Below are 25,303 nucleotides of genomic sequence, written 5' to 3'. Positions count from 1 at the left end.
TAGAGTAGATTAAAAATAGGAGTCCTAATATATGTTGTTTACAAGAAACACATTTGAGGCAGGATGACATATACAGTTTTGAGGTAAAAGGCTGGAGCAGAATTTATTATGTATTATCTAAAGTTTAAAAAAGCAGGAGTAACAATCATGATCTGATTAAAAGAGATAAGGAAGGAAATTACATTTTGCTGAAGGGTACTATAAACAATGAAGTAATATCATAACTAAACATTTGTGCACCAAATAGTATAACATCTAGATTTCTCAAGGAAAAAATTGAAGGAGCTCAAGAAGGAAATAAATAGTAAGACCACACTAGTGGGGGATCTCAACCTTCTCCTTTCAGAACTACATAAATTGAACCAAAAAATGAATACGAATGAAGAAGGGAAGTGAATGAAATCTAATATTAGTGTATTAGAAGGTTGGTTTGAGTGTCATGGAGAAGGAGTTGATGATATATACCCAGAAGGTAGAAGAAGGGTGAGATGGATTATTCCCCCCCTTCAGTCTTCTTCAAATATATCTCCTCACTAACCCTGCCTTTACTTCCCTCTAATAACTGGTCTTGTAGATGAACTCTTCCTTTCAGAAAGAGGGAGAAATTAGTTCTCTCTCTCTTCCACTGTGACTATTCCCTTCACTCACAAGGAAATCAATTTAGGATAAATGACAAATCTTTATTCTAACAATAATGGTCAGGGGTAAACAAGAAGATGTCTGAAGGGTTAGGGTCTAGAGCAGGGGTCCCCAAACTATGGCTCACAGGCCACATGCCTGAGGCCACTTATCCTGATCCCACTGCACTTCCGGAAGGGATACCTCTTTCATTGGTGTTCAGTAAGAGGAGCACAGGATGCATCCACATCCTATGCTCCTAGAGCACTCTATGTGGCAGCGCTGCAAAGTGTGGCATTGCTCATGTACTGTACTACTTCCGGTGACATAATCCTTTGTGTGACACCTTGTTCCGAGAAAGAGGTGTTGCACAAAGGATTACATGGCTGCACCATGGAAGATGTCCGCATGGTGAGCAGCGATCTGGGGGAGGGGATTCCGCACTGTGTATACTGCTTCCTGGTATAGTGGTGGTGGTGATGGGCCTGTGCAAGGTATGACAGGCCCATCACAGCCAGAGCTGCAGCCTCTGCTATCCCAGACAGTGGTATACAGATTTGTTCATAGTTTTTTTTAATAGTCCAGCCCTCCAATGGTCTGAGGGACAGTGAACTGGCCCTCTTTGTAAAAAGTTTGGGGGCCCCTGCTCTAGAGGAAAGAGAAGAAAGGAAAGTCCCTGTGAAGAAACATACTATTACCACGGGAAAATTGCCCTCCAGACAATAAACTAATGAGGCCCCTTGTCCCAAGACCATGTCCTTATTTATGTACTGCCATAAGGATATGTTAACTCAAGACTTCAGGTTTTACCGACCTGGGTCACAGGCTGACCATATGTTAAAAGGAAACATCTGGGACTAAGATTGATGTGTCTTCACTTTTGGTGCCTGGTTCTCAAGACAACCCCCACCCCTAGCTCCACTATATAAACCAAACCTATGCAATGCTCGAGGTCTTCCGCTTCTTGTGGAGGCCCAAGCTATAGCTTGAATAAAGTACCTTTTGTGAATTGCATCACCGTGTGTGTCCTCCTTGGAATCCGAACCAGAACTGGACTGAACACCTGTCTGTCTAAATCTCCCTTCCCTCCCTCCAAAGTTGAGAGACTCAGGCTTGCTAGCCTGATCTCTGAGAGGTTCAGGTTTGTAACCCCTGGTCTTCATCACAGCAGAGGAAATGTCCAGACCCAGAGTGTCAAGAAGCTGTGCAAGATCTTGTTAGGCTGCTTCTTATTCTTCTCCAATTTCTGTCACACTTCTTGGTATCTTTGGTGGGAAATGGTGATAAGGTTCAATGAGGGATTTTGTATGTTACATAGGATCCAGACTTAGATCAGACTTTCCCCATTGCTGTCTCAGGATAGAGAGAGAGAGACCATCTGCCTATCCCCTGGAATCTCCTCTTCCCTCAAGATTCCAACACCTTTGCATTTCTTCCAGCCTCTGTCATTCAAAGTCTATATCACATGATCCGGAACAATCCAGAGGAACTTATGAGAAAGAACACTATCCACATCCAAAGAAAGAACTGTGGGAACAGAAATGCAAGGAAAAAACAACAACATATAATTGATCACATAGTTCAATGGGGATATGACTAGGGATTTGATATTAAAAGATCACTATTGCTAATATGAATAACATGGAAATAGATTTTGAACTGTTAACTTGGAAATAACACAGAACTATCAAAGTAGTCAGAAAATCCAAGCCTTTATTTAGGAAAGGGAAAAGTATAATAACTGACTCTTAACTCAGAGTCTGGTGCCACAACTTTAAAGGGTTTACACCTTGGACTCTGGGGATATTATCCCTGGGAGTGCCACTGCACTAGATGACAACTCCAAGGAGCCATTAAAGTGGGCAAGTTTAAATACCTTTCTAGGAGAACATGGTGGCTAAGGATGAGAGGGATAGTTGGTTGACTTTACAATGGTAACAAAGGAAAATTATGAGTTCCATACAGGAATAACAGTGAGGGACTGATGCTTTACAATGAACACAAAAGGGAAAGATCCAGCCAAGGGCTGGGCGACCTTGGTAAAGGAAGTTGACCTAAGGGGAGAAATCATTGGGACAAAAGAGATATTTAACATATGATTTCTGTTCCCACCTAAACTACCTTAAGGTATATTGTTAGTTTGAGACCAGTGAGGTAGGACTTTCCCTTATGGAGGAACTCTCTTGTGACAAGGTCAAACCTTCAAGCTAAGAAAACTGGGGATCATTAAATCTTTCTAGGCTACAACTTTGGGGTTTCTAGATTCCATGTTGACAGAACAATTATACATGTAAAATCAAGTTGAGTTGTTTGTCAACTCCAGGAGTGGGGAGGGAAGAGGTATGGGAAAAATCATGAATCATATAACCATGGGAAAATATTCTAAATATATATATATATATTTTTTAAGAGAGAAAGAGAGAGAGAGAGAGAGAGAGAGAGAGAGAGAGAGAGAGAGAGAGAGAGCGCTAGCATTGAGGTCAGAACACTTAGGGAAAACTAGGCATTACTCCCATACACCTCCCCTGACCTGCAGAAAAACTGTATTCTTTTAAATGAATGTTTTACTCTGTCTCAGCCCAAGATGAAACTCTTGGCAGAAGTTCCACCAAGGGTGAAGGAAGCAAAAAATTAAGCTCTTCCCAAAATGCATTCTTATACCAATCTCCTACCTCATTCAAGTCTCTTTTACAAAATAGTCCTCTCAGAAGTCTCAAAGAGGTAGATCAAGATAAATCAACAAGTATTCATTAAGTACATATTATATATGTGTCAAGTACCGGGATAAGCACTGGGGACACTAAGGCAAAAACAATCCCTTCACTCAAGGAGCTCACAATTTAATAGGGACACAATATACAACTATATTCAAATTAAAAATATAGAACAAATTGGAGACAATCTTAGAGAGATGGCAAAAATTTTAAGAACCAGAAAACGTTTCTTGGAGGAAGTGTAATTTTAAGTGTGACTTAAAGGAAGCTAGGAGGTCAAAGGGAGGAGGGAGAAGATTCCAAGCATGAGGGTTAGACAGTGAAAATGCCTGATTTGGAAGATGGAGAATTTTGAGTAAGGAATAGGAAGGAGGTCAATATCACTGGATTGAATAATACATGGAGGGATATAAGAAATCAGGAAATAACAAAAATTCTGAATAACACATTTCCTTCTTTGGACTCTAAAGAACTGAGCTGGGAACAGTCTCAAAGCCATAGTGGTGATAAAATTTAGGTTTCAATAAATTATGAATTCTGTGAGAGCTGTGGTTGCCCTGCCCCCATGCCTAGTAAAGCACTGTGTGTCTATCAGGAACTTAATAAATGCTTATTTCCTTACTGAATGAACAAATGAGCACAAACATTTCATGACAATTCCCTAACAAAAGCCTCCATTTCAGCCTGCCATGTCATTACCTTGTGAGCAGCAATCAGCACACAAGGATTCAACAGCATGTCTCTAAGTTGTGCTAGTGGCTAGACCAAAGGATATAAATAACCTTCGTGGTACAGCTAGCAATCATGCCTGTTTACAAAAGAATTAAACCTATCACATAAACTGGGTTATCGATCTCACAGTGGAAATTATTTATCCTGTTAAACTTGATCATTATCTACCCACTCAACTGCCTGGATTATTTATTCTGGTACTTTCCAGGCTCACAGGCAGGGAAGAGCCACGGTGATTTTATTTAATGACCATTAATATCTTCTTTCCGATGAAATCCTGCCTGGTGCCTGTCCAACACCTGCCTCAGCACTTCTGGCAGCATTCTCCTGAGATGCCTCTATCAACAGGACATCATTTGCCTTCTTTAAACATCCTCTGGAGAAAAAAAAAAAGGTCAAAAGAATGAAATCATTGTTATTGGTTGTCAGGAAATTGAGTAATTACTACTTGTTTTCCTATGAAATTGTCAAATAGATAGAGGCCCCCAGAATTCCCTGTGTTCTTCATATTCTTTTCTGACCTCATTTTTAAATAACTCATACACACTAACACATTATATATATATATATATACATATAAGTACACATAAATAAAATTACATATATACATGTATATATTTATCTTATGTATTTTTCTGTTATATGCAAATGTATAATAATGTCACCTGTGAAGCATATTAATAGATAGATAGACAGACAGACAAATATGCCATTCGGTGAGTAACTATTAAATAATTCCTACATATGATCCTCTATATTAAGCACAAGGAAATACAAATAAAAGCAAACAACAGTCCCTGTTCTCAAGGACAACTCTTCATGTGATGTAGGAATAAAGAATATAGTAACAGAAGGCATCTGAGAGATATGGGGGGAGGAGGAGGAGGAGGAAAAGGAGGAGGAGGAGGAAGAGGAAGAGGTCTTGGGGAATCTCCTCAATTTTTTTTTCAGTGAACTATGAGCAAAAGAAAGAATGATGGGCTAGTCACATTGTGAGGTTAGGAACAATGTATGATTAGTCAAAGTGCTCCACCAGTATCTGTGAAATGTCAGGAGAAATTGAGAAAGTTCTCAAGCACACTAGGGGAACTCTTATAGACTACTTATGGAAGGACATGGACAATAGTCAAATGGGCTGAGCAGAGATGGTGGTTTGTTATTTACATTCTGAAAGAGAATAGCCACTTTGGTGACTTCACAGAAGCAACAGAACATTTGAACACATTTAGAATTAAGTATCCATTGGATTCTAATGACCTGATAGAGACTTCTCAGTTTGGGAATGTGAAGAATAGTGGAAGGTTATAGTGGCGATAACCCACTGGGGCAAATAATAGACATTAACTTCACATTTTTTTCTTTTTAGTATTATTAATTTGCCCTTTTTTAGAAGTGTGAAAAAGAAGTTGAAGTGGATGCACTGTAAATAAAGAATCAACTCTTCCCTTTCCATAAAATCTAGGTACCTTGAAACTCAAAGTCTAAACTATATTAGTGGGATTTCAATTCTGTAGTTCTGCACAGTATCTTTCTGAAAAAGAATTAATCTATTAAGCCATAATGCGTAACTATAGGCCTTATCTAGGACCATAAATTGCAGGAAATTAATTTCCCCCTAAGCCTTCGCTTGGGGTAGTTTCCAGCAATGAGAGGCTGTCTCCTATATCTAATTGCTATTTAAATATTTCCTGCAGTCTTTTTTTTCCCCTTCCTTCCATCCAGTTTGATCAGAAACTTCTCAGGGGGAAAATATTTGCTTTTACTTTACTAGCAGAAAGGTAGATCTTTGTACTGTGAATATGAAGGCTCTAGTGATACTTGATGTTGCAGGGCAGAAAATACAAGGGACAGTTTTCTCATAAGGTACCTGGCTGATTATTCCATTAAGGTGTAAGTAAGCATCAGATAAAGCTATCAGAGGATTTGCTATATAAAGAGAAGTCAATTCACAGGGATTTGGTCATTGATATTTGTTATTCTCATTCAGCAGGGCAATTTGTGGGATCACATATGAAATGTGACACTGAACTTTCTTTTATAGTAATTAATAGGTAAGTGGTAGGAAATGTAACATGCACAAGAACACTCCGGCCAAACTGCTCTATTCCCTAGTCTTCATTTCTGAAACTTCATCCCTGATTTCCAGGCCTTTGCAGAGGCTCTTCTCATGCTTGGAGTGCAGCTCCTCATCTCTACCTTTCAGAATTCTGAGCTCCTTTCAAAGCTTAAAGTGCTGCTTCTGGTATCCTTTCTGTTTCCTCAGTCCCTAGTGTTCTTCCTACTCAAAGTTACTTTTTTGCTTATGTTGCATAAATTTTGTATTTATCTGAGCATATTTTGTTTTCCTGCACTACCAGTAAAAATTCCTTGAGGGAGGATATTTTCATTTTTGTCTTTGTGTCTTGATTGCCTAGCAAAGTCTCTGACACATAACAACAACAAATATTCTTCACATTTATATAGCACCTACAATGTACCAGGTACTATGCCAAAAGCTTTTTACAAATATTATATCATCTCTTACAAAACCTCTGGGAGGTAGGTGCTATTATTATCCCTATTTTTCAGTGGAGGAAACAGAAAAAAAAATTAAGTAAATTACCCTGGATCATACACTAGTAAATATCTGGTCCAAATTTGAACTCAGGTCTTCTTGATTCCCAGTCTAGCTTTATTGCTGTGTAGCCTAGCTGCTAAGTGTTTAATAAATACTTACTGAATTGAATTAAATTGAAGTATAATGGAATGAATGGCAGAGATAGTCATCTGAAAGATTTGGACATCACAGGAAAGTGCTTTTTAATTGAAAAAAATTATTGTTTACTCTTGCCAATTTATAGTTTAAGAAATAGGCTTAGAGAGGAATATACAAGTAGGCTGTCAATTATCTAGTAAAAATATGAGCCAAGATTTGAATTCAGTTATGCTAATTCCAGGTCTAGTGCTCATTTCAATCTACTATCACTCATAACAGAGAGAAGATGGAGCAGCTCCATTCTACTTTTTTTCCAACTAAAGAAGATGAACTTCAGCTTGAAAGTGATCAAACAAAAAGGGTTAATAGAGAATTAAAAACTGTAAGCTGTATAAAGAAATTGCCAAAAAAAAAATATCTAGTAGTCCATGAGTTCAAGTCACTGGGTCCATGATATGATATTTTTCTATTCTTAAAGAAGAAAATTTTATTCTGGAACACAGTCAGTGATAATTGAAACATCATGAAAAATGCTACAGGACTGGAACAGGGCAAGTCTCATGATTTTAAAAAAATATATATGTAACAGGTGGAATAGGCAAACAATAGGTTGGCATAGTTGATATTAATTTCTGGGAGTGGTGTATGAGTCTGTAGAAAGAGCTCACCTGTCTTTAACAAGATCAAATTATACCCAAATCTGGAGAGAATGCAAAAAAATTGAGACAGTAATACATTATTGGTAGAATTGAAAATTAATGGAAAGGACACCCAAATATAAATAAATAAATAGAACTATGTGAACCCTTTGAGCTAGCAATATCAGTACTAGGTCTATATCCCAAAGAGATCAAAGAAAAATGAAAAGTATTCATTGGAGTAAAACATATTTAGCAGTTATTTTTGTTGTGGGAAAAAACTGGCAATTATAGAGATGCACATCAATTTGTGAATGGCTGAACAAGTCATAGTATATAATTGTGATGGAATACTATTGTGCAGGATGGTCTCTGAGACGACTTATGTGAACTCATACAAAGTAAAGTGAGAAGAACCAGGAAGCCCTTGTACACTGATCAAGACAATAATCTAAGACAATTTCAAGGGATCAGTAATGAAAAATGCTACTTACTTCCAGAAAGAGAACTGAAACTATGAATGTAGATTGAAGCATCCTTTTTTAAAAAATTCTCTCTTTATTGTTTTCTTTTGTAATATGGCTAATATGGAAAGATGCCCTCATATGTATAATTAAAATCAAATTGCTTGGCTTTTCGAAAAGGGGGAAGGGTAGGAAGGAGGGAAAGAATCTGGAACGTCCTTTTTAATAATATTTAATTTTCACATGTTAGTGGGAAATATTTAAAGAAAAAAATTTTTTTTAAGATCAAGTCATTCCTTTTTAACATCAAATCATATTTTAAAAGGATTGCCAGACTGGTAACAATCAGTAGAATGATACAGACTTAGTATGCCTAAATTTCAGGAAAGCATTCAACAAAGCCCAATACTCTTCTTGTGGACAAAATGGAGAGAGAAATATTAGATAATAGTCCAGATAGTTAGACTGCAAATTGATTCAATGATTAAACCCATACAGTAGTCACTAATGGTTTAAATGTCAACTTGCAAGGAAGTTTCTAATACAATAACTCTAGAATCTGTCCATGGACTTTTGCTATTTATTAATATTTATGTCAAAGATTTGGATAACAGCACAGTTGTTATTCTTATCAGATGGGGATATAATGCTAATTATTATCATTATTACAATTATTATAGCTGGAATTAATAAAATCTTAAGGTTTCGAAAAGACTTCTCTCATTTGACTTTGACAACTCTCTGACTTAGCTGTCTCCTCTCCATTTTACTGGTCAGAAACTGAGGCTGAGAGGTTAAGTGACTAACATTTTGATAACTGTATTTATCAAAATTGGTTTCCTTTGTAATGTTAAGTATTTAATATATTTAAGAGCATTATTTGAAGAAAATGTACTAAAGCATCCATAGGCTTCACCAAACTGCTAAAGGGTACCATAGTACCAAAAAAAAAAAAGGAAAGGAGAGAAGAGGAGAAGAGAGGAGAAGAGGAGATAGGAAAGGAAAGGAAAAAATAAAAAATCCTGACATAAATGTATAACAAAATCAAAGTTCACCCTACGAATAACAAATGATTTCAACCTATATCGAGACTGACACCTAGATGTCTTTTCTATGTTTTAGATTTCTTAGTTTCTGAATCTCTTCTTGGCCTCTAAATTCATTAGTCATCCCATCTTTTGACTCCAGTTTGTCATTTTCTTTCTGATCCACAATTCCTCCCCTTTCCCTACCACAAATGCTTTACTTGCTTAACTTCCTATGGTCTAATATGATTTAGAATTGTTAGCTTTCTTCAAAGCACAGTTCAAATGCCTCCTACTACTTGAGAATTCCACATATCTCCCTAGTTACTAACACTCTGTCTCTCTTAAGAGATCTTTCTATTAATTTTTATATGAAAGGCAGTGTGGTATAAGGACTAGAGAAGGGAATTTGAAGTCAGGAAAATCTCGGTTCAAGACTTGCCACTGGAACATTGACTTTGATCCCTTAAATAATCTAGCCCCCATCTACCTACCTATATCCTTGCACTTCGGGCAACACTAAGACAATAAGTTATAGAGCAGGTGCAAATTGAGTAAGAAGGAAAGGAAAACAAGTATTCATTAAGTACCTACTATATACCAACTACTGTTGTAAGGACTTTTTAATTATCATCTCATTTAATCCTCACAATAATTCTGAGTGACAGATAAGATGATCATCCTCATTTTACAACTGAGGAAACTGAAGTAAAATGAAGCTGATTTGCCCAATGTCACAAAATTTGGAAGTGTCTTGAGGTCACATTTATACTCAAGTCTTTGCTGATTTCAGGTCTACCAATTTATCCTTTGTTCCACCACTGTCCTATATCAATAAAATTATGGATTCAGTTAAAAAACAACAACAAAAGATTATTTGACATATTTTTGTACTTACTTATGTATATGTTGTATTCCCCAGCAGAATGTTCTCTTTGGGAATAGAGACTTGTCTTCTTTTCTGTCTTTTGATCTTCATGTATTACACCCTTAATATACATTTGCTGAATCAAAATGAATGTCACATTCCATCTTAACCCCTTGATAATTAAAAAAGATGTCTTATTCATTATTGTATCTCCTCCTTTGATAGTGCTTTGTTCCTCATAGGTGCCTAATTTAAAATGTTGACTAGAATTGAATTCTTGAAGCAACAAGACCAACCTAATGGTCTATAGGTGAAAGCACTTATAAACAGCTGAACAGGGAAGAAATTAGACAAAAAAGGGGGGAATTACTGACACCTTGAACCACAGTAGCTCTTAGATTTTCTTCCTCACATTCTCATAAAGAAAAACTGAGGAAGCAAATAACATGTCTGTTCCCAAAAAACTGAAATTGATTCCTAGTGAAGGCCAATCTTATTTGTTATGCATCCAAACCAGTTTCAATAAACACACACACACACACACACACACACACACACACATACACTATGCTGAATTGTATTAAAAGCCATTGTGTAATATTGATTTTGTTCTATAATGAACTGAATATAAGAAGAGAACAAGGAGGAAATCACATCTAAAACCAAATGATATGCAATGAAATTGGGTTTTTCCCAATATTCATGTTTTAAAATGCATGCTTTATGTAAGTATAATTCCCATTAGGAAGGCTGCATTTTTGGTGCAGTAAGGCAACATCAAGTTTGAAATGAAAACTGAACAATATCTCTTTAAATTGACTACATTAACAAATGATCATTTCAATAAATCATCCCAAAGTCCTTTTAAATTTATTCTGAAAAACCTATTAAATTTGGCTTTAAGATATTGGGTTTTTTTAAATCATTACTCATATAGTGCTTCCCTTCAGTAAATTATAGTATAAGATGGAAACATTCTCACATCTCTTCCTTGATCCCTTTCTCACTTGTCACTGGTATACCCTACATGTGTAATAATCCCTGCAAGATATCCTGTTCCCTTCTACTGTTATTTGGCTACCTATAGCAAATCACCATGTCATCAATATCCGAGACTGCTTTTTTCTTCCACAGTATTCCATGTTTCAAAATTATAATTACATTCTTCCCCAACAAGATTTCCATCACTTAATAATTGATTTCAGGAACTATTTGGAGGAAATCAATCTTCTTAAAATCATTAACAATAGGCTATATGAAAAAACACTCTAAATCATTATTGATTAGAGAAATGCAAATCATAACAACTCTAAGCTATCATTCCACATCTATCAGATTGGCTAAAATGATAAAAGGACAAAATTACAAATGTTAGAGGGGATATGGAAAAATGGGGACACAAATACTGTTGATGGAACTGTGAACTGATCCAACCATTTTGGAGATCCATCTAGAATTATACTCAGAGTTATGTAGATACCTTTTGACCTTGCAATATCACTATTAGGTTTTTTCCTAAGATATTCAGGGGGAAAAGAAATGAACTTATATGTTGCAAAATATTTATAGCAGCTCTCTTTGTGGTGGCAAAAAACTGGAAACTGAAGGGAAACCCATATATTGGGGAAATAGCTGAATAAGTTGTAGCATTTGATTTTGATGGAATATTACTATGCTGTAAGAAACAACAAGCAGGTTAATTTTGGAAAAACATGAAAAGACCTACATGAAATTATGAAGAATGAAATGAGAATTACCAAGAGATTATTATATACAGCAACATAAATATTGCTTGAAGAATGACCTATGCATGTTTACCTCCAGAGGAAGAACTGATAAATAGAAAAAAAATGTATATATATTTATGTATCTGTCAAATGGTGCCTTTTCTATTGGGGAAAGGGGAGGGATGGAGGTGGTTAACTGGATATTTAAATGTAATAAATATTTAAATTTTAAAAAATATGTAGGATAAACTGTAGCTTCCCAAGCTTTCTTATTCATCTGGAATTTTTGTTCTCTTCTCTCCATTTCTTAGAACAATTTTTTCTCCTTTCTTTTGCTTTCTTTCTTTCATATCTTCTCCCTCCTTTCCTCCTTCCTTCCATCCCTTCCTCTCTCTGCTCTCTGTCAATGTCTCTCCTTTCTTCCTCCTTTTTTCTATCTCTATCTCTGTCTCTCCTCTTCCTCTCTGTCTCTGCCATTTCTGTCTCTTTCTCTGTCTGACTCTCCCCACCCCCTTTTTTCTACTCTATTCCTATTCCCCTTCATTTTCAAAGCTCTTGTAACAAATACATATACTCAAGCAAAATGAATTTTCTCATGCATTATTAAAATTGGAAAGGATTTCAGAGACCATTAAGTCAACCCCTTCATTTTACAGATGGAGAATGGAGAAACAGAGGCTCAAAGAGCTAAAATAATTTCCCCAAAGTCATACAGTCTATGAGTGCAAAGGCCAGTATCTCCTCATTGTACCAAACTGCCAATAGTCATCAACCTGGGTCATGTATGAAACCCGAAGGCACCAACAGTTTCAAAGCCCAGCAACAGTGCAATTACATCTGGTAGGATGTAGAGGAGACATATAGTTATTATCACTAGACCCCCTCAGGTTATACACTCATCCAATCTATATAGCAGCATAATACATGCAAAATGCCTGTGTAAAGAACATGGGTACTTCCTTCAGTGATTTTGTGATTTATTTGTACACCTCTGAACAAACAATAATGTATTATTTCCCCAGAAAAGTGCTACTTTGCCTCACTATGAACGTCATGGTGGTGGACCCAGGTTTTCTCAAAAAAAAAAAAAAATTGGAACCAAGAGAGTAACTACAATGATCAACTCTAAATGACTTAGTTATTATCAGAAATGCAAGGAACTAGGACAAATCCAAGGGACTCATGTTGAAAAAAAGCTACTCACTGCCATAGAAGGAACTGATGGTCTGAATATAGGTTAAAGCATACCATTCTTCATTTTACTTCCTTTATGAGTTTTTAGAATAAGCCATATAAATCTTCTTTCACATGAGAAACATGGAAAAACATATTCTGTCATAACATGCACAACCTATGTCATCTTATCTGTCATCTTGGGAAAGGAAAGAGTGGGAGGAAGGAAGAGAATATGGGTCACAAAACGTCAGAAAATGATTATTAAAACTGTTTTAACATGTAATCTGGAAAAATAGGGGAAAAGGAAAGCATGATATAAGGGAGGAGCTTTAAAACATTAGATTGTATACGATATACAAAGCTCCCTGATGAAGGGAACTATGGGTTGTTTTTTGTCATTGTTGCTGTTTTCATTTTTGTACCCTTAGAGTCAAGCACATTGCCCTCCCTATGGAAATGGTATTTCCCATTTTGAGTGCCTGCCCTAATTCTAAAGTCCCAGCTTGGTAATTACCTATCTAGTGACCTTGAAGAAGTCATTTCACCACTCTGACTCTGTTTAGCCATCTTCAAAATCTGGAAATTAGATTAAAATAATCCCTGAAGTTTTTCCTAGCTCTAAAATTCTCAATGACTAGTTGAAATTGTAGGCACTTAACTGACAAGTAGGTTAAAAATGATATGCAAGCTTCTAAGTATGATTTGATTCTTAGTATTACAAACTATTGAATTAACTATCACAGTGGTGTTTCATAGCTCTACTTTAGAATTTCAAAGATGAGAGATACTTTTTGAGGGGAAGGATGGGTATTCCCACTCACAGCTTATTATGTGGTTATTGGTAGTAGCTGTGGACAAAAAAAAAGTCTTCACCACATGGCCAACAATGTGATGAGTTTCTCCATATGGAACAGACAATGGCAGGCTTAGCATCTTTTCCTGAGCCCAGACTCAGAGCTTTTCCATCTGAATGGGACCTGCCAAAGTTTGTATTCTATTGCCTAGCAATTGGGAATGTAAGTTCTCAAGACCACAATGAAACATAAGAGGAAGGTCTTAATGGAAGTTTCACCATTACTTTATAGAGATACAATCACGTCCCTCATTTGATCTGCCATGGCCTGTGTCTCTGAGCAGTGATTATGTCGGAAAATACTTCTAGTCAAGAAGTATAAAACTGTAATATATCAGATCTATGGCAAAAAATAAAAATAAAAAAGAAGATTCTGTGTTCTTGCAAAGCTGTGTTTATAATTGTACAAGAGATAACTGGAAGGAAAATAAATACGAAAGGGATGGGGAGTAAAGATCTTTCTGGCTGCTCTGTTCCAGGATGACACTAAACATTAATGATCCTAAAAGACATTAAAGGGACAATATAAAACATACTTGCATTTAATGCTTACCCTTCTCTTCATCTGACTGCACTACCAGGTAACAGTAATGATGGATGAGATGCTGAGATAATGCACTGTGTGGCTCATTATCAACTGAATTGAAATCAGTCAGTTAGATGCTGCTTATGATAGAAAAGAATTGAGAAAAAAAAAATATACACCCACTCTCTCCTTTCTTCCCTCAACCCCATTATGCTGCCATAATCTACCACACAAAAAAGAACTTGTTCACCAACATGGCGATATTTGGACAATCACATTTTAAAAGCATTTGCAATTAGTTCTGCCTCTAATTTGTTTCCTACAACTAATTCCGTGTCTGAGAGAAGACAATGTGGTGTTTCAGAAAGAACTTTGGCTAAAAAAAGAAAAAAAATTATATTCAAGACTCAACTTTGACACTTACTGACTGCATGAAGTTACTCAACTTCTAGATACTGCAATTTCCTTGTCTGGTGATGATAGAAACATCATAGGATTATTGAGGGGAAGCACTATGCTTTTTTTCTTCTAGTTCTGGAATGCCAACTCATGCCTGTCTTTAAAATCACACCTCTTCCAGGAAACAGGGTAGATATCTCAGATAGACTAGGCTAGACTCATCTAGACTTATAATACTACATGACATATTAATAACATAATAACTAATAAGAAACTCAGATCCAGAAAGACCTGCATACAAATCTTACCCCAGGCACTTCCTAGTTCTGTTCCCTTTGGAAAGTCACTTAACCTCTCTGAACCTCAGTTTTCCCCATATATAAAATAGTTATCATGGTATGTCACACAGATGGTATGAGAAGCAAATGAGAAGAGGCAAAGTCAAGATGGCGGGCTAGAAGCAGAAGAAGTTCAGACCTCTGAATACACTTCCTTACCAATAACAAACTGAATGCTCCTAGGGGACTGAAAATCAAACCTAACAATAAGACAGAGCCAAGGAATCCTCCTGCTGGACTCAACTCAAAAGGTACAACCCCTCCCCCAAAAGCCAGAACCCAAGAAAACTGGGGTTTAAGGGGAAAGCAGAAAGAAGGTCCCAGGACCCCCCAGCCCCCCCACCTAGAGTACTAGGCCTCCAGTGTGACTTCAATATACCAGAGGCAGCTAGTACCCATAGTTAAAGGCCTAGAGTCAGGAACAAGTGAGTTTATAATTTGTTTATAACGGTGTGACCCTGGGAAAGTCACTTCAACTCTTCGTCTCAGTTTCCTGAACTATAAAATGGGGATAATAACAGAACCTACTTTATCTGGTTTTTGTAAGTCTCAAATGAGATGATATTTTTTTAAATGCACTTAACACAGAGTTTGGCACATAGCAGCTATTAGTAAATGCTTATTCACTTCCCCTTCTACATTTCTTATTCTCCAGCTATCACTATCTATGGCCCCCCTGTTGCTTCTGCTGCTGTTTCTGGATTAGTATTAAATATTTATCCCATAAGAGATTTTTTTAAGTTGGTTTACAGTTAATAATCGGTTAATTATCCCACTTTAACATACCACAGTACTCCCCACATAAAATTCTAGGAGTCTGGAGTCTCGATGGAGAAGAATTAGAGAAGCAGAGATGAAAGGGAATTCCCTCCTATATGACTCATCTCTGAACATAAACACCCCTGAGAGATTACTCTTCCACATAAATTGTGGCTGTTTTCTGGGTTTTGAGGGGAGTAAGCAGGGATGGGCTTTAACTGTGGGGAAGTAAAAGAAAGGCTACAGTTCTGTTCATTGTTTGAGATTGAAACAAAAGGGAAGACGTGGGTTATATAGACTATTTTACCTCTGCTGCTTTGTAGTCAGGTGGTGATTAAATTCACAAAGGCAAGCAGAAGAGCGCACACAACTTGGGCAGAGAATTCAATCTTTGGAGAGAGCCAATATGGCCAAAAGGAGTCTTTGTGCTTTCATCCATTTTTATCCCAAACGTGCTCAAGCCCTCATTCATACACAAGTTGGGCAGGAGAAGGGGGTGGATTCCTCACAATTCTTTTATATAAACTGGTGAGCATTGGGAACAGGAATTGCAAGTACTCGTCATTCGCTATATAGGAGGCCATGTGAAGAAATCGCAGCAATTTGAGTGCTTTCCAGCTATTCATGGTATAGCTGTAGCTCTTTAAGCAGAAGAGGAAGAAGGGAAAGAACCTGGTCTCACCTACGATTCCTACACACACTACTGGCTACTACTGAGCAGAAAGCTTTGATTCATTCTTTGGTATCCCCCATTTTATCTTCATTTGTTGTTCGGGAACTTGATTTCTGCTTACCTCTTCATTTGTGCAAATGACCAGAATCAGATTTTGTAAAGATTAAAATTTAGGGGAGATGGGGAGACTGAGGCATCTGAGGCAGGTAGAAATTAGTTTCTCTCTGCAAGGAGTATTATATTTTTTAGAGGTTTATTAAAGTTAAGGATTAAAAGAAAATACAGGATAAGAAAAAACACGTGTCTAGGCCAGAGGCCTAGACCTCACCTACATTATGGAAAGAGCCGTGTCTGCTCCAAAACGGAAGTCCAAAAAGAGCCAAGCGCCCTTCAAAAGCCTTTGAATCAACTTAAATACCTTCTCGATCTCGGCCCAGGTGAGATTACAAGGCATTCTGGGGAAGTGGAGCAAAGGCTCATGGGGATTGTAGTCCTGTATTCGAGTCTATTTTTTACAATTTTTAATCGTTTATTTGCTTGGGGAGAAAATCTGCAGGTCTTACTACAACTCAAATATTTACAATCTCAAGAAACAGACTCTGATTTCTTAATTTTTACTATTAACTTGCATTTGGGCCAGCTAGATGGCTCAGTTGATTGAGAACCAGGCCTAGAGAATGGAGGTCCTGGGTTCACATTTGACCTTAGCTATGTGACCCTGGGCAAGTAATTTAACTTCCACTGCCTATCCCTTCCCATTTTTTTTTGTTGGTCTGCGAAACAATAGACAGTATTGATTCTAAGACACAAGGCAAGGATTTAATTTTTATTTTTAATTAGGCTGCCTTCCTTTTTCTCTTGAGGCTTCTGAATAGAGATGCTGGCATTATATTCACCCCTGAGGACTCAGACTCTCTTCTTCCTAACTGAATCTGCCTTTTGGTACAAGACAGGAAAAAAATGTTTTTTATAGATCCTAACAAATTTTGGAGGTAAATGCTATTCTTATGTTCATTTTACAGATGAGGAAACTGAAGCAAATGAAGACTAAGCGCTAAGTTACGAAGTTACTACTAAACTAAGCCCTTAGTTACACAGGTCCTCCTGAGTCCAAGTCTGATGCTCTATATCCTGTTCTATGTAGCTGCCTGCCCTAAAGGAAATAATCTAGAAGGAGCATATGACATACTCAAAGAGATCTAGAATTTTTTTTAAATACAAATGCATTGTGTTGAAAAGTAAATACTACCCAAAGTCTGATGGCAAAAAATGAAAACTGTCTGAATGAATTCAAGAAAGCTTCTTAGACTGGGTCTTTAATATTGGGTAGAAATCCATGCCATATTTGGTGTCTGTTAGGCAGGTTTAAATCCTACCATAGAGGCATAATTATGTGATTATGGGCAAGTCTCTTACCCTATCAGAGGCTCTTTTCCCTTGTCTATAAAATGGTAACATTTGGGGGTTTAAAATTAAGGGTATTCAGTGTTCAGAGAAGACTGGCATGGTATGAGGACATGTCAAGTCTTTTTCAGGGCTTCTTTCTTCTTTGGGTATCCACAGGCCATTCAGCTCTTACCTGTGCCTCTAAGAAGCTATAGCATGCTCAGCAGTCATACCCTAGTAAGTCATCTCTACAGATGGGCCAAACCAGGTTGAAGGTAACTGAAAGGTCTCAAACACATCAGTGAGTTAGTGAATTGTCTACTCCAGGCATGGGAAGACTTCTTCCAGTGGAAGGGTTAGATGAAAACAACTTATTTCGATGGCCATAAAGACAGTAGAAGCAGATATTGCGGAATGCTTAGAATTTGATTAGACATCTAAGAAACAAGGTCATTCACTGAATCCCAAGCCATCACCAGTACTCCTGACTTTTGTCTTGCCACTAACTATAGTTAGCTTATCTCAAGTCAGAAGGAGCTGGATTCAGGTATTACCTCTGGCATGAGCAAAGTAGGTAAATTCTAAGGAGTCAATGACTTTCTAAGACTATAAAGTGAAAAGTAGATACTGATCTGCCTTGATTGAGGGAGTTTTCTCATTGAGGATCTCTGTATCAATGAAATCATAGATCCAACCAAAAATAAACCCTACAGCCCATACCTCACAGAAATTTTTGTTATCAGAATCCAGTGAGAATCTCCCACACCCTTCCATCACCATCTGCGCTGAGAGCTGAGCTAAGAATCCTGCTGACTCAGATCCCAGGGAGAAGGCTGCAACCACAACAGAATATCTTGATAACAGGGTGAGAAGGACAGCCCCCTTTAGCCTCAACACCTTCACTTACACCTTCACCTTCTGCTGCCAGCTGGAGAAGATCTGACCTCAAGGTTCATTAATAACTCTATCAGCCTAATCTAGTCAATCAGCAGAGCAGAGAAAAAACCCCTTCTGGACAGAATAGCCCAAAACCAAAGATCTAGCAAATAATCAGAGGAGCAAAATTACTGCCAATGATGGGGAGGGGGGGGGAGTGGAGAGAAAGAAAAAATATGAGTAAACAACAGAAAAAGAACAAAGAAATTACAATTGGCAGCTTCTTTCCAGGTAATAAACAAAGAGCAAATGAAAGAGAAGAGGACCTAGGAATATCAAGCTAAAACACAAAAACTCCAGTGAATTGGACCCAGGCTTTGAAAGAACTCAAAACACAATAAAAATTAAGAGAAGCTGAAAACAATTGGAAAAGAAATTAAAAATGCAAAGTAAGTCATTTAAAAACAGAGGCATATGAACTAAAACAAGAAAATAATGTCTTGAAAGCCAGAACTGATCACCTTGAAAACAAGGCAAAGAAAATGAAAGATGATCTACAAAGGAAAATAGACTAGAAGGAGGATGATCAAAAATCCAGGGATGAAATTCAGTCTTTAAAAATTAGAATCCATAATAAATAAGAAGAGAAGCTGGTACTTTGAAAAAACAAATAAAATAGACAAAGTACTAGTCAGTCTAATTAAAAAAAGGAAAGAAAAAAACCAAATCGACAATATCCAAGGGGAAAAAGGAAACCTCACCTCTAAAGAAGAGGAAATTAAGGCAATCATTAAAAACTACTCTGCCCAATTATATGGCAACAAATATGGCAATCTAGGTGATATGGATGAATACTTACAAAAATATAAATTGCCTAGACTAAAAGAGGAAGAAGTAAATTACCCAAACAACCCCATATAAGAAAAAGAAATTGAACAAGCCATCAAAGAACTCCTTAAGAAAAAGTCCCCAGGTCCAGCTGGATTCACAAATTAATTCTATCAAACATTCAAAGAACAACTAATCCCAATATTTAAAAAAAAATATTTGACAGAATAAGTGAAGAAGGAGTTCTACCAAATTCACTTTACGACACAAACATGGTACTGATCCTAAAGCCAGGCAGGTCAAAAACAGAGAAAGAAAACTATAGACCAATCCCCCTAATGAATATAGATGCAAAAATCTTAAATAGGATATCAACAAAAAGACTCCAGCAAGTCATCACAAGGGTCATCCACTATGACCAGGCAGGATTCATACCAGGAATGCAAGAATGGTTCAATATTAGGAAAACCATCCACATAACTGACCATATTAACAAGCAAACCAACAAAAATCACATGATTATCTCAATAGGTACAGGAAAATCCTTTGATAAAATACAACACTCATTCTTATTGAAAACACTAGAAAGTATAGGAATAGAAGGGCCTTTACTAAAAATAATAAAGAGTATATATCTAAAAACATTAGCAAACATTATCTGCAATGGGGATAAATTAGAAACCTTCCCAATAAGATCAGGAGTAAAACAAGGATGTCCATTATCACCTCTATTATTTAACATTGTACTATAAACACTAGCAGTCACAATTAGAGAAGAAAAAGAAATTGAAGGTATTAAAATTGGCAACGAGGGGACCAAGCTATCACTCTTTGCAGATGATATGATGGTTTACTTAAAGAATCCTAGAGAATCAACCAAAAAGTTACTCAAAATAAAAAAAAAAACTTTAGCAAAGTTGCAGGATACAAAATAAACCCACATAAGTCATTTCTATATATCTCTAGCCCATTTCAGCAGCAAGAATTAGAAAGAGAAATACCATTTAAAATAACCCCAGACAATATAAAATACTTAGGAATCTATCTGCCAAGACAAAGAGAGGAACTATATGAACACAACTACACAGTTAAAACTAGATTAAACAATTGGAAAAACATTGATTGCTCATTGACGTGACAAGCTAACATAACAAAAATGACAATCCTACCCAAATAAATTTACTTATTGAGTGCCATATCCATTGAACTATGAAAAAACTTCTTTAATGAATTAGAAAAAAACATAACTAAGTTCATTTGGAAGAACAAAAGATCAAGTATATCCAGGGAAATCATGAGAAAAAAAAATGCAAAGGAAGGACTTGCAGTCCCAGATCTCAAACTATACTATAAAGAAGTGGTTATCAAAACAATTTGGTACTGGCTAAGAGACAGAAAGGAGGATCAGTGGAATATACTTGAGGTAAATGACCTCAGCAAGACCGTCTATGGCAAACCCAAAGACCCCAGCTTTTGGGACAAAAATCCACTATTTGATAAAATCTGCTAGGAAAATTGGAAGACAGTGTGGGAGAGATTAGGTTTGAATCAATACCTCACACCTAACACCAAGATAAATTCAGAATGGGTGAATGACTTGAACATAAAGAAGGAAACTATAAGAAAATTAGGTGAACACAGAATATTATACATGTCAGACCTTTGGGAAGGGAAAGATATTAAAATGAAACAAGACTTAGAGTCACAAAATGTAAAATAAATAATTTTGATTACATCAAATTAAAAAGGTTTTGTACAAACAAAACCAATGTAACTAAAATCAGAAGGGAAGCAACAAATTGGGAAACAATCTTCATAAAAACCTCAGACAAAGGTTTAATTACTCAAATTTACAAAGAGCTAAATCACTTGTACAAAACATCAAGTCATTCTCCAATTGAAAAATGGGCAAGGGACATGAACAGGCAGTTTTCAGATAAAGAAATCAAAACTATTAATAAGCACATGAAAAAGTGTTCTAAATCTCTCATAATCAGAGAGATGCAAATCAAAACAACTCTGATGTATTACCTCACACCTAGCAGATTGGCTAACATGACAGCAAAGGAAAGTAATGAATGCTGGAGGGGATGTGGCAAAGTGGGGACATTAATGCATTGCTGGTGGAGGTGTGAATTGATCCAACCATTCTGGAGGGCAATTTGGGACTATGCCCAAAGGGCGATAAAAGACTGTCTGCCCTTTCATCCAGCCATAGCACTGCTGGGTTTGTACCCCAAAGAGATAATAAGGAAAAAGACTTGTACAAGAATATTCATAGCTGTGGTCTTTGTGGTGGCCAAAAATTGGAAAATGAGGGGATGCCCTTCAATTGGAGAATGGGTGAACAAATTGTGGTATCTGTTGGTGATGGAATACTATTGTGCTAAAAGGAATAATAAAGTGGAGGAATTCCATGGAGACTGGAACAACCTCCAGGAATTGATGCAGAGTAAAAGGAGCAGAAAACATTGTACACCGAGACTGATACACTGTGGTACAATTGAATGTAATGGACTTCTCCATTAGTGTCAATGCAATGTCCCTGAACAATCTGCAGGGATCAAGGGGAAAAAAAACACTATCCACAAGCAGAGGACAAACTGTAGGAGTAAAAACACCAATGAAAAGCAACTGCTTGACTACAGGGGTTGAGGGGATATGATTGAGGGGAGACTCTAAATGAACACCCTAATGCAAATACCAACAACATGGAAATGGGTTCGAATCAAGGACACATATGATACCCAGTGGAATCGTGCATCGGCTATGGGCGGGGGGAGGAAAACAAAATGATCTTTGTTAAAAAATATCTCTTTGGGATACAGACTTGTGTGGAAAGGAAACAAGAACAAGTTCTAGACTTTCTGCTACTATGTTGGAATAAGCAACAGTGGAAATATCAAGAGAGAAGAAATTGTCAAGACTTACAGATGGTGGGGGAAGGGGCAACTGGAAGTGGCAGTTGGGTCTTGTGATTAGCACTTCCTTCCTGCCGGGTTTACTTCCTTCCTGGTGTTGGAGGTAGGAGGAGTGTTGGCTTCCCAGTCTGGATTTGGAGTGCCTCTTCTCGGTTCAGCCTGAAGACAGGCCCAATCAGCTCTGAAAGTTAGAACTTTCCTTGGTTGCTTGCTGTCTACTGCTAAGTTTCTGAATTTAACAAAGCTAAGACAGATATAGAGTAGAAGGGCATGGGAGAAACCTTCCACCAGCCTGTGAGGCCTGGCCTTAGCTCTAAAGCTGAGGAAGACTCCAACCTTACTTAGGGACATCCCTTGCCTCTCTTTCCTGAGACCTCTAAAATCCAAACTGGTTATCAAACTTTATCTTATTGGAAAAAAAAATTAGACTCCAACAACTAGAAGCAAATGACTTCAATAACGCAGCAAAAGTCTATAAAACAAAATTTAAAAAAATAAAAAAAGAGGAAAATATGAAACACCTCATTCACAAAATGAAAGACCTAGGAAATACATTCAGAAGAGACAATTTAAGAATTATTGGACTACTGGAAAATCATGAAGAAAAAAAAAAGCCTGGATATCATTTTACAGGAAGTTATTCAAGAAAACCACCCAGACATTCTTGAACAAGAGGAAAAAGTGAAGATGGAAAGAATCCAAAGATCACCTATTGCATTTAGTCCCCAACTGACAACACCCAGGAATATGATAGCCAAATTCAAGGACTATTAGACCAAGGAAAAGATACTACAAGGTACTAAGAAGAAGCCATTCAGTTATTATGAAAACACAGTTAGAATAACACAAGACTGGCCGCATCCACTCTGAAGGCCTGGAAGGCATGGAATATGGTATTTTGGAAAGCAAGGGAACTGGGTCTACAACCAAGAATCAACTACCCAGCAAAGTTGACTATATTCTTGTAGGGGGAAAGTATGGTTATTTAATAAAATAGAAGACTTCCAAGCATTCATAAAGAAAAGACCAGACAACCAGAAAATTTGATGCCCAAACACAGAATTCAAGAGAATCACTGAAAGGTAATTAAGAAATGGGAAAAAAAAAACCACAACTTTTTTTAAGAGATTCAGTAAGTTCAAATGATTTGTATTCCTATAAGAAAAGATGATATTGGTAACACTTAAAAATTGTTATTATCACCAGGGTAGCTAGAATAAGTATATTTATAGTGAAAAATAACAAACAGTATAGGATGAAATGTCAAAAAAATGTATCTATATATAACTAGGGGGAAAAAGAGGATAATAATAAGAGAAATGGGAAAAGAAATAAAATGGGGTAGTTTTATGTTTCATAAAGAAGTGCATGGGAGAATTTCAATACAATGGAAGGGTAAAAGAGGTTGGAGACAGTCTCCAAGAAAATTTTAATCATTATAGTGGGAAGGGTCAGAAAAGTTCAAATGGAAGGAAAACCTCCAACTCCAAATTCAATCATTTTCATCAGCATCATCCACAATATCAACATCCACATCATCAACAACATCATCAACATCTACATCATCATCAACAACATCATCATCAATGTCATCAACAGCAGCAGCAGCAGCAGCAACATTTAACTATCCATCTTTTCTTGGCCCAGGAAAGATTTTTGCTGGGTGGCCCAACCTAATAGCATACTATGTAGAGTACTGTATGAGAGCCAAAAAAACCTAAACTCTACACTTGAGTATTGTTATGTGTCCTTTGGGGGTAAAAAGAAAACCTTCTTTTTCCTAGACTCAGTTTCTTCATTTATGTATGAATGAAGCTTATCTGGACTCTGAATTAAGTTAATAAATTAAATAAAAGAATAAACCGGTTGTAAACAACACAAAAAGAATCCAATGAAATAATGTACATAAAGTGGTTTGCCAAATGTAAAATGTTAAATAAATCTCAGCTATTGTTACTGTATATAAAGCCTTTTCCAAAGCACCTGAGTATATATGAAAAGAGTAGCAAGTTGGATCTGTGTCCTTTTGCTTACAAATTAAAGAGACTGTGCACACAAATACTAATAACTGAATTATCTCATCTTTGCATCCTCTGTTCATGTTGCCTGGGATGGTCACCCTTCATGTACTACAACCTCCTGTTGATATTATTCCTTTCTTTCAAGAAATCAGTTACTGTCTCTTCCCTGATTTTTCCAGATGGAAGTAATCTTTTCCTTAAATTTCTTACAGTGATTTGTTTGAACCTCATAATTACACTAAGCATATTCTAATTTCTATCATAATTATTTATTTATCTTCCCAATTAAATCATCCTATCTAGGTTTCTGCTGAGAAGTGTTTAAACTTAAAACTTATGCACTTAAAACAATACATTCAATACACTTTTAAGTTTAATCCCCATTACTAACATTTTCCTATCACTTTCTTAAGTCTAGACAATCAACAAAATAGGCCACAGTCATGAGAGTTGTGGGCTCATGCAGCATACCTGCTGCATACATGATTAACTCTGCTCTTACCCCTTCAAATTGTCCTAGTTCAATTCTTCAAATATCTTTGCTCATATCATTTGCCACAACTGTAATGTCCAAAATCTTCATTTTTGTCTATTAAATTAGCATCTTTAATGACTCCAAACACAAAAAATCCAAGAAATTTTTGTCCTGTCCTTTCAGTAAGGAGCACTCTTTTCCCCTTTCTTACCTAAAAAAAATATTATTTCTTTTGCAACTTATTTTGCCACTCTTATGCCTCTGTATTATATTGTAATAAAAATTATCAGATTAACTGGTATATCCCCCTTCTAAACTATAAATCCATGAAGGAATCACATCTGAAACTAAAATTATTCTCTCAAGACCAAACATGTTTCTTGTGTACCAGAGACAATTAATAAATCTCTTCTTAACTGAATTGAAATGAAGCTTTATAGATAGTTTAGTCAAGAGGTATCATATAGTATGTGAGGACGGGTTAGGAAAAACTAAAGTTCTTATCTGAAAACAGTAGGTCATCAGTGAAGAACTAAACAAAGCATAGGATTAAAAGTAGGAGATTAAAGAGTTCTACAACCTGACATTAAG

At 36.6% G+C, this 25,303-nt stretch overlaps 1 long non-coding RNA gene across 1 annotated transcript; it reads right to left on the bottom strand.

Annotated features, from left to right (window-relative positions):
- Nucleotides 1-4,236: 4,236 nt before the first annotated feature.
- Nucleotides 4,237-15,022, bottom strand: LOC103100326 (uncharacterized). Its single transcript, XR_467311.3, has 2 exons — nucleotides 9,785-15,022; nucleotides 4,237-4,440 (listed from the first exon to the last, which is right to left on the bottom strand). It is a non-coding gene; the product is annotated as an uncharacterized LOC103100326 (long non-coding RNA).
- Nucleotides 15,023-25,303: the final 10,281 nt, after the last annotated feature.

Source organism: Monodelphis domestica, chromosome 4 (genome assembly GCF_027887165.1).
Source record: "Monodelphis domestica isolate mMonDom1 chromosome 4, mMonDom1.pri, whole genome shotgun sequence".
Lineage (NCBI taxonomy): Eukaryota > Metazoa > Chordata > Mammalia > Didelphimorphia > Didelphidae > Monodelphis > Monodelphis domestica.
This window is presented reverse-complemented; position numbering and strand designations above follow the sequence as displayed.